General features: G+C 40.1%; 3 long non-coding RNA genes across 3 annotated transcripts in view; all 3 read right to left on the bottom strand.

The window, feature by feature from the left end:
* LOC119157724 lies at positions 1 to 6169 on the bottom strand. The gene is made up of 3 exons (XR_005107635.1): positions 5173 to 6169; positions 3048 to 3114; positions 1 to 1052 (listed from the first exon to the last, which is right to left on the bottom strand). It is a non-coding gene; the product is annotated as an uncharacterized LOC119157724 (long non-coding RNA).
* A 212-nt stretch (positions 6170 to 6381) lies between these two features.
* LOC119157980 lies at positions 6382 to 11052 on the bottom strand. Its single transcript, XR_005107729.1, has 4 exons — positions 10085 to 11052; positions 8502 to 8598; positions 6647 to 6773; positions 6382 to 6450 (listed from the first exon to the last, which is right to left on the bottom strand). It is a non-coding gene; the product is annotated as an uncharacterized LOC119157980 (long non-coding RNA).
* Positions 11053 to 14159: 3107 nt separating this feature from the next.
* LOC119157979 overlaps positions 14160 to 14805 on the bottom strand; it is a 58981-nt gene continuing 58335 nt past the window's right edge. Inside the window, exon 6 of the long non-coding RNA XR_005107728.1 lies at positions 14160 to 14245. This is a non-coding gene — a long non-coding RNA (uncharacterized LOC119157979). The remainder of the gene's footprint in view (positions 14246 to 14805) is intronic.

Below are 14805 nucleotides of genomic sequence, written 5' to 3'. Positions count from 1 at the left end.
CTTCACCCCCACCCCACCCCCACACACCCCCACACACCCCCAGTGCAGATCATTTAATCTAAGGCAGAATCTCAAACTCAAGTGTTAGGAAACCTGACCAAGTATTTTGGTTCTGTGTGACCCCTGTGCAGTACCTAAAATTCAGCTTTTCCCTGTTGCTGCCTAAAGCACCTCCATGTTTTTCACACAGGAAAACTTCCACATACAAAACTCTATGTTAGCTTATGCACCAAAACTGGAACCCCCATATTTAGTGATAATAAATGGTTTGACATCAATACTGAAACATTTTACCTGGTTTCTTTTTGCTTCAACTAAAAGAACGCCACATTTATCACCAACACCCAACCCGGACCCACATCAGCAAGGTGCTCCTTGTAGATGTCCTGGCACGCACCGAATCAGAAGTGGCAAGCTGTGGCCATGCCACCTCAGACAGCAGCTGGATATCTGAAGTATGTGACTTGCTCTGCTAAATGACAGAGGTAAAAAAGCCATGGGGAAGCCCAGATAATTGCTAGGCTTGACAGAAAAAGCTGCTTAGGCAACTTTGCAAGTGTGAGACCCAGTTCTGCTCCCAGTTACGCATGTGACTTCCTACATGTGTTTGTGCTTTCACATGGCTTCCTCTAAAGAAAGATTTGGCCCAGAGTGCATGTCCTACTTTCCCGTGTCCCTGCCAAGGCCGTATCTATCCTTCTTTTTGCAGTGTTTAGGCAGCTGGGTCCAAGGGGAGAGAAGTAAAGGTTCACCGCACCCATTTGTTATTCAAAGGAACATTGACCTCCCAGTCAGATAAATGATTGAAATGGTTTTGTCCTAGAAACCTGCAAAATTGTTTGAGGAAAATAAAAATCAAACCTTGCATTTCGCTGGAACTATTCTAAACAGTGACTTTTGCTTTTCCCTGCTCTCAACTCACTAACTTGAAATCATTCTCTATCTGTTCTAGAGGGTTATCTTCCTAAATGAATGAGACCAAACCAAAGATTTTCACCATCCTTCATCATCCAGAGGCATCAGCCACTTCCACCACTGTGCCTTGAAAACATCTGTTAAGAAACAAACATGGGGAGGTGAGAATCAATCATACGACACAGGAGGGCTATGAAGGCCTGCTGTCTGCATTCATGAAGTCATATTTTTGCCTACTCTGCAGTGAAGACTTGTGTGGGCACTCTAGTGCATACTGAAAATGCCTTATTGGGAGATCTCACACATCATCTCTATTCAGGCTAAGGGAAAAATAATGGAGAGCATTAGCAGAGATCCAGCTAGTCTGTATAAACACACCCTGAAAAAGATGCTGCTAGCAAGCACAAAGTAGCCCACTATACTGTGAGATGGCTGTGGGTATCTTGCAAAAACACAGTCACTCTGAGGTCACACGTGAAGTGTCCACATAGAGAAGCAGTGCAGAGTGCTGGGTGGCTGTGCATGAATTTCCCCTGCCCCTCCTTAGAAAACAGGCCAGGATCGCTGCTCTGTCCTCAGATGGCAGCGTATGGGGATGACAGCCAAACCCAGAGTGCTTCCTACTTCCCAGAGCATAGGCTTCCTTTCAGAAACTAGCGGGATGCAAAGAGGTACCGTCCTGAGGCTCCAGGGACTACAGCCATGCTTATTTCCCAGAAGGACTGCGCCTTTCAAGTTTTTTTGTTCCCCAAGCACAACAAGCAGGGGAAAGCGCAGCTCACATGCGCTGCACTCAGACCTCCATCAGGATCTCAACGTTGATGTGGTTTGGGGAAAAAGTAAACACATGCACTTTCATTTCAAACAAACAGCAGCTATGACCTAGTCAAAGATTAAACTGCACATGAAGCTGGTAGGGAATTTTCCTCTTCTTATCTTAATGTCAATAGATTCATAAATATTTACAGGAGTTCAGGATAGCAGGATCATCTGAAGCCACAGCCTTTAGCCTCTACAATCCTACAGTCAGTGTTGAGTTATGTTTTTTTAATCTATACTGGTATTTAGCAACTGATAACTTAATTAAATAAACTGCTGCATCATACTGTGACGTGCCAGACCAAGCAACTTGGCAAACATATGCCCCAAAATAGAAAATACCCCACAAAAGCTAATGCTCCGGTTTCTTGACTGGAATAACCAACAGAGAAGAAACCTTGAAGAGGCACAGCCTAATGATGAGCACTGAGCATCTTTTCCGTACATGTTTTCCCTCAAGTCAAAACAGTAGTTTTCTAATACAAGTGGGTAATTTGAAACTGGAAAAGGAGCATGTAAAACAATGAGCTTGTTTAACTCAGTAACACAAAATCTCATAGAAAGCGCTGCAGAAAGCCTTTGGAGATTCTTGGATTAATTTCCTTGCCACAGCTTAAGCCATTTTGCAGTTCTTTAGCCTAACTTTAAAGTTTTCTTTATTTTATCAAGAACAAGAATCAATCAGGATAAAGGATTTAGTGTCATTCCTGAAAGGCTTAGAAACATGTACAGCTAAGGGCATCCAGAATGAATATAGCCAGCACCATCGAGTTCCTCAAAGAAAAATAAGCATTTCTGCAGCAAAGCACGTTGGTTTTTAGCTATGGGGCTTTACAAAAGGACTGTGTTAAAGTTATCATGCTACTTCCTAGCCTCAGGGTTTATTTTAATCTTCCTCTTAAGCAGCTGCTACTGACTATCAGAGGGAGATGCTGCTTAGACCCAGGTTACCAATTCTGGTGTTCCTGACTTGCAACATTTTCTTTCTGCCCTAACTTCAAGAGTCTGGGAAATTCTAACAGATTTAAGCATGCAAGTCCCTTCCTCTTATCAGGGCTTTCAAGCACATTGAAAGATCAGCTAAAGTGATATATTCAAATACAAGTTCTTCTAGATCCCCATTTCCCCCCCACAGTGGCACCACGTGCTGCAACACTGACTTCTGGGAGTAAAATTTGAAGTCCCCTGGAACTGTTCCTCATAAAACTGGATAAACGAGTATCTTTTTCAAAGACAATCTTATCATCTAGTCACAATATAACAGTAACACATTAAAGTATAACAGAATTATTTCATAGGTCAAGGTTTCTCACCTATAATTGACAGCTCTGTTTCTGGACTAGTTCAAGGAGGCTGGAACATGAAAGGAGTTGCCACTTGCTGTAAAACAGAATGTGATATTTTGAAATATGTGCATGTATTCTGGGGTCATTTCTGTGGTTTAGGAACATATGAAATATTCACAATGAACTCTGCTAAGATTTGGCACAGCGAATTTACAGGAAAGAAAGAGGCAGGCTTTCTGCACAAGAATAAAGCCTTTCAGTAACTAATTCCCCAATTAGCTTTAGAAATTTGTTTTAGAAATACCTAGTGATTTGTGTAATTCCACATTAGCTGACAATCATCCATTTTTGCACATGTCAAAGCTTAAAGCTGAGCATAGGTCAATGAAATAAATGTGCAAGGCTGCTGTACCAAGAGTTACCTTTCAATATACATATTCAGCATCTAACAGATTAAAACCCCAAATCCCCTGAAGATCTTGTTCAAGTTGGTTTTTTTGGAGAAATTTCACTAAAGGTATCTTCCTTGCTTCTCCCCAACTACTTTACCAAAAGCGTACTATTCCTGTTTTAGGTGTATATTTTTGCTTGAATGACTTTAGTTTGGGTTTGAGTTCTTTTAGTGTGCTTTATTTTTTGTCTGTTAAGCAGCTATTTCTAGACTAGAGGTGAGATACTCTAGATTAGCCCTATGCTCTTGCCAATAATTATTCTACAGAGAGAAACAACTTATTTATAACCTGCTCACATTTTTGACAGCTGTCAGACCAGCTGCAGCATACTCCAATTTTTTTTATTTTTTCCACAGAGAAATTGTCCCAAGCAGGGATGAAAAGGAGGAGGTGTTTCTGGTTCCCTGGTAAATATTTGTCCTGATTGTGAAAAAGCTAAGTTTGAATCATCAAGCAAAACTTCTATCAAAGATCCCGAGGATGTAATATTAAGTGATCCTTTCCCTCAAGGCTGAAGCCACATAGAAAAGCTGTGACAATGAAGTACCTGACTTGCTCTGTTTATCAGTCCAGATTGATATGTGCTCAGCAGGGCAGAATGGTGTGGTACCAAGGTGACCAGCACCATGGGCTATCTTTGATATCAATTCCCTGGGAGATCAGATAACACCCGGGTGTTATCTAAAGCCTTCTTTTGCACTCCTGACACCCTGAAGGTTAGCATTCAAGGCTAGCAGCAATAACTGCAGATCAGAACTATTCTGCGATGTCGTGGGGAGCTTGTGACCTTGTCTCTGCTGTTGCAGCTCGCTGTGGCTGAACACATGCCTGCGTTGTCACACAAGCTAACTAGTATCTGCACTGCCTGTTAGGGGCACAAACATAAAACAGGCCAGACTGACTCCAAGGGTCCAGCCAGCCTGGCATCCCATCCTCAGCAGCGGGCAGGCGTTAGCAGACACCCACAGAGGAGAACAGGACAAGCATGTGATGCTTGTCTTGTGTCTTTTGCTACCTGCAGCTATTTGCAGCTGAGGAAACTGGCTGAAATCTGATAGAGTTTGTTCACTTGCTAGCGCCTTCCATTTATTTTTGTCTAATTCCTAGTAATTTCACATGTCACCTTGAGTACTTGTACTGAAGAGAAATTACACAACTGATCCCTCTCCACACCACACACACACTTGTACTATATTCCTCTCAGTCTTGTTGCCAATACAGAAACTGTTTTGCACCTTATATCAACCTGGTTTGCCTCCTCTAGACCTTCTCCAGATCTCTCATCCAGTAATCTAAGTACAGATGAATGACAGGTTTATGCTGCAGCCTTCTGGTTTGGCCTCCATCCTTCCCTAACACTTAGATTGCTTCACTACCAGTAAGCATTGAGCTGACAGTTCCACAGGACTATTTATCATGACCTCAGACTCAAGTTCAAGCTAGTCCCTACTCTCACTGAGCTTTCTTGCCTGGACCTGTGCCAGAGTGTGAGACAATGCATAGGAATCGTGCAAAAGTGTGAAGTAATAAGACAGTACAGAAGCATCGCACAGTTTGTTCTTCAAACCACTGCAGTCACACACATGCCTGATAAAAAGCGAAGTGTAAAACCTTGGAGAATTTCTGGATACTTCTTGTTCACAGAGAAACATCGACAAAATAACTGAAGGGCACATGTGTAGGAGGAAGCAGGTTCTCACCATATACCTCAGGAGGGAGGTGGCCTTAGGTAAACACAGTGGCGAAGCACAAAGAGGTCATATTGCGCTCCATCCCCTGGTCTGATCTTGATCTGCTCTTATTCTCATACCTGGAAAAAAGCATACGTGAAGAGCTTATGCAAAGTCACTCATAGGTTTGCCTCAGGAGTGGCTGTTATTCATGGATATTTGAAAGAGACAAAGAATGTGCACAGCCAGTGAACGTACTGAGCCCTTAGTTAACCTGGAATAGTCACAATGGATATTAAGTAGCACTAAGGTAACATGCAGGACTTATGAAGTACTCCCCACACTTACTGCAACCAGAAACACAGACAAGGCTGTCGAGCCCGGGAAAGCCAGATCTTCTGTGTGCCTGCTACCCACGCTGCTCCTTTTTGTACGCAGGCTTGCTAGAAAAGCAGCCTGCTCTGTTGACCTTCCTTTGAGTTTTGCTTCTCCCCTTCAGGCCAACAATCCCAGCACAGAACTAAGTGACTGTTGTGTAACACCACTCTCCATCTATTGTTTCTTACTCCATCATCCACTGTGGCCTACCTTGCAATCTTCAATCTTCTCTCCCTGCAGACTTTCCCTACCCTTTTCTCCCCCCATGAGCCCACTGAGTTATTTTAAAAGTTTTTCTATTAGTGACCATGAAGAAAACCAGCCAGGCATTCATAAATGTCTCAGCAGCAACAATAAGCCATGTACCAGCTGTCAATTTGCCCAATTTGTTTGATGTCCCCACTATGGTAAGCTGTAATGGAAACAACAGCTCCTAGATATTTGAAACTCAGTGCATTGCAAAGTCAGTGCCTCCGAAAAATCAGGTCGCACACCCTGCCATGGGCATGTTTTGTGGCACTTAGGAATTCAGCTCCTGCCCCAGAATTGCTCCAGCATGCTGACTGAGAGTGCAAAATGCACTGCAACGGATCAAGACTCCAGAGCTGAGAACCAAGTTTCTGGATAAAAGTTTTCCACTGAAAGTACCGTTGAGAGAATTTATAAGTTCAGTGAAAAACATGTCATAATTTCAGTTGAATCTAAATATTATGAAATTTTAACACCAAGAAAGCACATTTTATTTCTTCACTTACATGATTTTCTTAAAAATATCTAAAAATTTAAACTTAAGATTAAAAAGAAAAAACAAAGAAAGTAACATACTTCATTCCATTCTAAAAGGACTTTTCATTTTCCGTATCACTTACCAAAACCGCTACCATCAGTGTATGAGTTCACCTGACACTTTATTCAACTCTTCAATTCAGCCTGTGAATAAAAACATTACCTGTGAGCACAACTGTACTGGGAAATAAATTGTACTTCATACAAGCTTTGCAAGGTAAAAAAAATAAAACAACTATCACTGTCAAACAATTATCTTGAATTACTTTCCTTTTATGTTTTATGGATTTTAATTTGAGTTTAAGCGTACATGTGATTACAAAAGAGCAGTTGTACTTACAGTTAAGGGTAGATATGTGATCAAGTACTTTTGCTGAGCAAAAGATTTGTTACAGTCCTTAGTATCCTCAAATTCTTTGCTGAATCGAAGCTTTCACTTCAGGTCAAATGTTATGGAAATCGCTGATCTTAAGATAGAAGGAGACATAAACAGCTTTAGCAAAATAATTTTAGTTACATGCATCTATAGAATTATGCGAGGTTGCCATATATCCCTCCAATTTTTATGAAGTTTTTCACCTGTGTTATTAATATAAACTATTAAAATAGAACATAATTTTAGAAAATACGCTTTTTTCAATTTAGTTTCCCATAAAACTTTGCTACAGGATTTTCAGTACCACTTAACTCTGGAATGCTTTCATATTTTGAAAGTGAATGCATTTAGTATAAAGTCTTGATGGTTTTCTCCCTCTTTTGTCATTTGGGAAAGGGTTAAGCAAACTTGTCCTGCTGTCACAGTACTGCTGTTAGTCTTGGAACACCATTAAAAGTCGAAGTGTCATTACTAAATGGTATCCTGAGGGTGCACTCAAAGATTTTACAGTTCATCACAAATACACAAGTGTAGTAGAAAAGAAAAAAGTCCAAATAAATAACTGAGTGGCACACAAATGAACATGTAATAGCAGAAATACTCTTATACAAGAATAGAGTTTCATAATACAAGGAAAAGCTCTGATCTTATCTGGGTGTCATCAGTCTGTCACATGAATATCACATAGGTGTGACTGGCTGTCAAATAAATGTTTTCAATCATTTAAGGACACAGAACCAGTTCACAGAGATTACGTGTCTGCTTAGTGATTGCCATAACAGAGGCAAGGACTCAACCCAGATCTCCTGGCCTGTGCTTCAGCCACAGGGTTACTCTAGCACAAAAATTATCCAGGTTTCTTTCTGTGCTACAGGAGAACAACCTGTGTCACATCTTTCTGTGCCTGATCACAAATACTGAGCATCTCCTTAAAAAGTGCTATAACTTTCTAATATATTACACCAAGTGATTTGTAATAGTTATTTACAATACAAGTTCATTTTTACTTAGAGAAAATGATCCCCCAAGAATTAATTTACAGGCTGCGGATATGTTGTTTTGGCCTGAGATGGCTGTGCAGTCTCCCCAGCCATGCAGCATCCTGTAACATGCCCAAGCACCGTTCAGGCATGTGCTGCTGTAAATGGGCATCTCTTCTCTCACAGCTGCTAAACCCTTCAGCATCACCAGGACAGAGTGCATGTCACATCAGTCATTCTTGCTGAAAACCCCCAACAATCCCTGTGTAACAAGCTATTATATGAGCACTCTACGACTTAGATATTCCTGCATCTTTATAGCTACATTATTTTTCAGTGTCATCTCTCTCCAAGACGTTGGAATTTTCTACAGATTTGCAGTTTCTACAGAAACTTTGTATATTTTCCAATATACAAGCATTTATTTGCTCATATATATGTGAATAACTAAAACAAGCAGTCTATTACAGCAAGTTTGTTGAACTTTGTATTAAAACTATTTGTATGCTGCATTTATTCTAGAGGCATGTTTGTCCCACGGGTTCTGATCTTATCTTTAGCCTGTACTGAGAAATTACTTCTATGAACTTTGGAAGGTCAACTTGTTAAACATCTATCCACTCTCCCCTACTCTTCCTAATCTTCTAGAAATAATAATTAACTTAATTTTCTGAGAAGGGGATGGTGACTTTACTACCCAATTCATGTTATGTGTTTCAGATGACTCATATACTGCAACTATGCTGCCTCCAAGGGTTTTTCCCTACAAAAATTCCTGACTGAAACTCACCAAATGATTTTTTTCTGTTCCTTATTTCTTCAGCCAAGAAACAACATACCTTTCTAAAACTTGCAAAAGATGGCTTCATGCCCTGGTACAGGTATAAGCTCGTCAAAAGCAACATGCCACAAAGCAGAGAGCTTGCATTTGGGACTCTGTTGGGAAATGAAACAATTGAGTCAGGCAGAACTCCACGCCAAAGCTCTCCTGCCTAATATCAACTCCAGCCCTCTAAAGATTCTGCCAAAGTCTTTGGAAATCAGTTGCCCAATACCACTTTGGGAATAATACTGGCATATTCACTAGAGCAGAGCAGATATTTCAGCAGCTTGCTGAAGGAGTATTTGGTGCATCAAAAGAATGTGCCTGGTGTGGGAAGGCAGGTTCACTAGTTCGAGCTGGCAGAGGGAGAAAGAGAGCCTTAAGGGAAATAAACTCATCTCTAGCTGACTAGGTGCAACAATTCCTTGGAGGAAACTTGCTCGTTTCAGCAGCAACTGGCTTCCACCAGCGGAGAGAGGTGTCACACAATACATCTTATTCCATAGCAGATTGCTCACCACAGAATCACTCTAAAATCTGGGAAATACAGATTGTAGTGTATTGCATTTGAATGACACTAGCCCACATCTCCAGAGATGCCTTGTCTATAGAAGGAATCACCTGTTGGGAGGCCAGGAGGTACCCCAGATCCCTCTGATTCAAACAAAACCTTGCCAGTTTATTTAAACTCCTAAACATAAAGCTCTTTTGAAAGAAGTACAAGACATACAAAAAGTGTCCGAGCGATGCATTAAAACAAGTTTATACAGTTTCATTATAACAGCCTAATATCAGGTATCACAAAGCTCTTTCTGGCTGCCAGTGATGGATGAAAGGGAATTTATTCGCAGAGATACCATAAGATAGTTGCCAGAATTGCATACAACCTTAGCCAGTTAGTTCCTTAGTTTCAGAATTATATTTTTCACAAAAACTAGGATCACTTTCCTCCCAGTTTTACTCAGTTTAGTGTTGAGCAAGGCAGTGAATCTTTAAGTGATAAAACAATGAACATGTTTTCAGCTTGTAAATGCAGCTCATACATGTTAATTACCCACTTCAGTCTCCTCATCTGAAACACTAACAGGAGTGAGGCTGTTGCGGGGAAGGTGTCTGTCAACATTCTTGAAAACACTTTTGGAATATCTTGTGGGTTTTGTTTTTAAGAGGGGTCTGAGCCAAATCACACCACATTAAATAGAAAGGCCTGTTGAAGCTAAGATAAACATTCCAATTAGTTTCAAGGGCATTTGGATTAGCCTTCCTCTATAATTGATATATTATGATGTTTTTGTAATATAGGAAAAGGTACGATGTTTTCCCACACACCAAGGCAGTAATCTCTAAGTCTTAGGAAGAAATCTAGTTAAAGAAAGATTAATCAAACTAGCATCAGATTGCTCCTTTTCTAGTAGGGCTTTGTGTTTTCCTAGACAACACTTGCATTTCTAAGCATGGAGAGCAACAAATTAATATTAAAAATTAGCCTAAGTCTTTTCTAGAGCTTTGAGCTGGGCCAGTCTCACTACATCCTTCAAAGGAAAGCCCAGACACATGGTTTCCAGTCCATGTACATAGGTAAAACACAGTAGCACTAACCAGTTTTAAAAGTACAGCGTATGACTCTGTGGGTGGCCAGTTCCTCTCCATTCCTTAGGGATGTGCTCCAAACCCGTCTCTAGAACAACCTCTACCAAAGACATTTATTCAAACTCCTCTCAGAAGAGAACTGAGAGAAGGTGCGTGACTACTCACACAGTAAATACACAGTGCTACATGATGCAAGAGTATTAAATGTTTATGCAAAAAATAAAGTTAATAAATAAAAACAAATAGACCTTGACCTGTTTGCAGTTTTATTTATGGTAGCAGCTTCTTTAAGCTATATCTGCAAGGCTTTTATTCCCCAGGCTCACAGCAGCAGTCTGTGCAAAAAATTCGGAGTTGATCTGAACACAATCTGTTGTAGTCCACCACATGCTGCTTCAACTTATGTGAAAACAGGAGTTCAGAGATCCCTTTCTTGCTTTCGAAACATCTTCAGCTGCTCTTTCAATTCCCTAACTGCTGCTGAGAGCAGCACAGATGGGCTCTAGTTCCTCCTATCTAACATCTGCACATTTTTAGCCCCTCACAAAAGCTGGGCAGGCAACTCCTGAAGTGCCAGTTTGAGACTGATAGGTACATTTTTAACCTTCCAGCTCCAGGGTTTTATTCCCTTATACTGTAAGCTGGATTTTACCTGCATCTCACATAGACACTAATCAAACAAGGAACGTGCAAACAGAAATCTCATCATCATCAGTGATTAACAACCAGCTATTTCTTAAAACTCAGCTGAAAGAAAAAAAAAAAGGCAACTCACACATGAAGCTCAGGGGCAAGCAGTACTGAACTCAAGGCAATGGTACCTGCAGTTTTGCAGTCACATTCCCCTCACTTCCAAGTTGAATTTTACTCTACAATCAGAGGCTCAGATTGGAGAATTCAAAAATGGAGAGGGTTCCAATGTTTTGTTGAATTACAAGTATCTAACCTGAACAAGTCTGAGATGCTGTGAAAGATAAAGCCTCACACTCAGAGAAACCAGAAGCCTGTTACTTTGCAAAGGCATCCAGCTTCCTAAGGCGGTGGACTAGATCAGAGTAGAAAGCGTTGGCACCTGGTCTGCCCAGGGACATGATCTCTTATTGACCTGTGCATCCTCAATGATACCAACAGTAAGTAATGAGTCCTCTGAGAGGGATGAAAAGGTTTTCATCCCTGTCAAGGATTAACTCGGTTACACAGCTTGCTAGAGCTCCCTGGATGGCCTCTATTCACTGTCCAACACTCAAATTGTTGGAAGATGAGACAGTACCACAGTCACCTTACAGTAGCAGAAAGGGCTTTACTTCTGCCTGTCCTGTGCTTCAAAGCACCTTTCAGCTATGCCTAAATAGTAGAAGTGTTAATTTACATTCAGAACATGATTTTAAAAACAATGGGTAGATAGATTTATAAGTCATGTGTCTTGACACAATCACTCTAGCATAACAAGTTATTTCCTGATCTCTTTCTATGGCAAGTGGCAAAGATGCAGAGGAATAACAGAAGACATCTATGTGAAAGGAAGAGTTTGCATTGTTAGTTAACAAAAGCGTTACCTGACAGACAAAAACAACACAGCTATTAATGGTATCTCCAGACCTGAGTGACATTTGATAAGTCACTTGAGCTCTCTGAACTTCCTGTCCTCTGACTATAGCGACATTGCATGGGCAGGGAGTATTTTTCAAAGCATGCTCGTACAGCATTGAGAAAAATGAGATCACAATCCCTTTAACAGCTTCAAAAGCTAACACAAACAGTTTAAACACATCATTTCTACAGACCTATAATGATGAACATCTGAATTTTTTACCACATAATTAGAGGTCTTTTCCAAAGATGCAAGTATCCTTTTCATGCCTCTGGATGAGTAATCTGAAAATCCCAGCGCTTGGTACATTAACACCACAATAGAAACTGAATAAATTCCAGCATTACATATTCATGGTTTCTTGAGGGCTTTAAAAGTTATATTCAGTTACATTTGTATTGAATCAATAAGATGTATTACTCTCCATAAAAGTATTGCCTTTCTTCCTGTGGTATTTCATTGTCATGTCTTTAAACCCAGCACAGTCCTTGTGAGCTCCAGCTGACACACTCAGAAGACTTCTGGCCACATGTCTGTATTAAGTGGCCTGCAGCCATACCTCCTAAAGCTTTCATCTCATACAGATTCACAACAGGACTGACCAAGTCATATTTAGATGGAGATTTTCAAGGAAAACAGCCTAACAAGCATAAAAGCTGAGCGGGATGGTCTGAATGAGATTATACAATGTGATTGCATTCCGAGGGTCTGTACCTGGGGGTACAGGCGTTCGTGGTGATTCCAGTCCTAAGACATTGAAGAATCAAAGGCAGCACATCACAAATTGAGATATAAAATGCAGTATGGTTTTCTGTATGTTAGTACTAAACAGCTTCCAGCAGGATACTCCAAGTGCCATCTTGTGGAAGGTCAGTCTGAGCTACTGAATGACATTAGCAACCAAAAAACCCACTGAAGACATTTTAAGTCCAGTTACAACAGAAATTCAGATATAGTACCATGGTGAAATTCAGATTTTATCATTACAGCCCAAGGAATTATCAAAATCAACAAGCTGCTGGCTCTCAGTCTAGTATTATTTGCATTATAGATAAAAAAAATATTGTGAAGATAGTTTACTTAAGCCCACTCAATCAGAAAACATCCCACTGCAGCCAAAAGCACTAAAAAACAATAGATGGTGTGAAAACAGGTTTCTAGATTGGTATGAGGTACTTTCTGGATGAAAGGCGCTATACAGGAGACTTTGCTTTTGAGATAATATAGCTGCCAGTTAGAGCAGACAGAACAAACCCTGTGCTGACACCACACCACCAGTTCTCAAGAAAGTAACAACGTGTGTTCTGGCTCCGTAACTACAAGGTGAATAATACACTCAACTCCAGTCCATACAGCATAAATGTAAGCCAGGAAAAGCTAGGAAAAAGTCTGCCTCAGGAGACTCCAAGAAGAGCAAATGTATATTTTAAGATTAAGTATTTTCTTTTCAATAAAAGGAGGCAAGAAAACACTAAATTCCTTAAAATAGCACACAGTGCCTCTAATCTGGCTGCATCGAACCAACACAGCTGCTCCTGCAGAAGGCAGAGGAGAAGGTACAACACAAATTATTACACAGCTAGTAAATACTAGCAGGCGTTGCACAGCTGGAACATCACCTAAGCTTAGACTTTCATATGTTTAATAAGATGTACTTTAAAATGAGAAAACCCTTAACTACTCACATCTCAAGAAGACATTAACAATTAAATTTACAATTTAAAAGCTATACAAAGAAGACAATAATGTTCTAGTAAAAAAGAATTTTCCATTTTATTTACCATATCTACTTTTCTCTACTGCAAGACTGAGCTTACAGACACTTCATAACATACCAGTTCAACATAAGAAGTGTTCATTTTTAGGTGATATCAATATTGCCTATTCACAGTAGCAAGGCATACTGTTCCGATTCCCAAACATATACACACACACACATATGCTACTCCAACCACTTCAAAGATAACTAACCATTTTACTACAGATACTAAGGCAAAAATACAAAGAACAATGTGTTTTACATTATAGCATCTTCATATTAGCTCCACCTTTTACTTCTTAACTACAAGAGATGCTTTGCTTTATATCGTTAGTAAGTGCATAAAGACAATTAATTATAGACCGGTATTTTCCCAACTAGATGACTTAAAAACACAAACCCCAAGTTTCAGACATTAGACCCTGGCAGGCATTATGGATTTCAGTAGAATCTGTATTTTGAGGATCACTGAAAAAGTAGTTTAAAAAATGGCCTAAAACCAAAGTGCCAGTCATTAGGTATTTTCAGTCAAAAAACATTTCCAGGTTTTCTATCAGAAAGATAACATGAAAAAAATCAAAACTTCGTTCACAGCAGCTGCCTAATGTTGCTTTAAAGATTAACTGAAATGTTGACATAGAAAGGAAGGGTTTGTTTCACACTACATTATTAGTACTACATTTAGTGCAACCGACAACGTGATGTTATTGCAACACAAACACCGTTACCTAAAGCTTGATTTCAGCTCCTGTGAGTTCTCACCCTGGCAGCTCCACAGACAACAGTTACATATACAGGATGCCCACCACTAGCCAGAGATCTGAAATAAAAACGTATTTATAGCGGAACATTCAGCTGTCACAGATGATAGCGCTACTATACAATTCCAGATGAGTTTCAAGAACTATCTAACCCTATGTGGTCTTGTACTATAATCCTATCAAAAACAAATTAAAGAAATATTCAAGTAATTTGCTTTTAGTTAATGCTTACATTTAAAAATTGGGTCAGCATTGCAGTTAAATTGAAGAAGCTTTGGCACTGAGGGGAAGCAATCTTAACATTCCCTTTGTGCTTGTTCAGTGAATTTAATCTCATTGCACAGGTCTGCACCCACTTTGAACAACCTTAAAACCTCAACAGAAAAATCACATCTATAGGCTATGTTCCACTGTAACCACCGAAGCCATGCTGGAATTAAGGACTCTCAGGACATGGTTTGATGATACAAACCGTCAGCAACACAAACAGCTAAGTCATCCTATTTGTCTTCCTTTCCTTTCAGTGGCTTCTCATCCTACCCATTCTCTGCACTCAGTTGTATCCACACAATTTGTTGTGACAGTCACTTAGCATCAGAAGCAAACTCCTGTTTGAAAA

This window comes from Falco rusticolus, chromosome 15 (assembly GCF_015220075.1).
Source record: "Falco rusticolus isolate bFalRus1 chromosome 15, bFalRus1.pri, whole genome shotgun sequence".
NCBI lineage: Eukaryota > Metazoa > Chordata > Aves > Falconiformes > Falconidae > Falco > Falco rusticolus.
The sequence above is the reverse complement of the archived record's forward strand: the minus strand, read 5'-3'. Positions and strand labels throughout refer to the sequence as shown.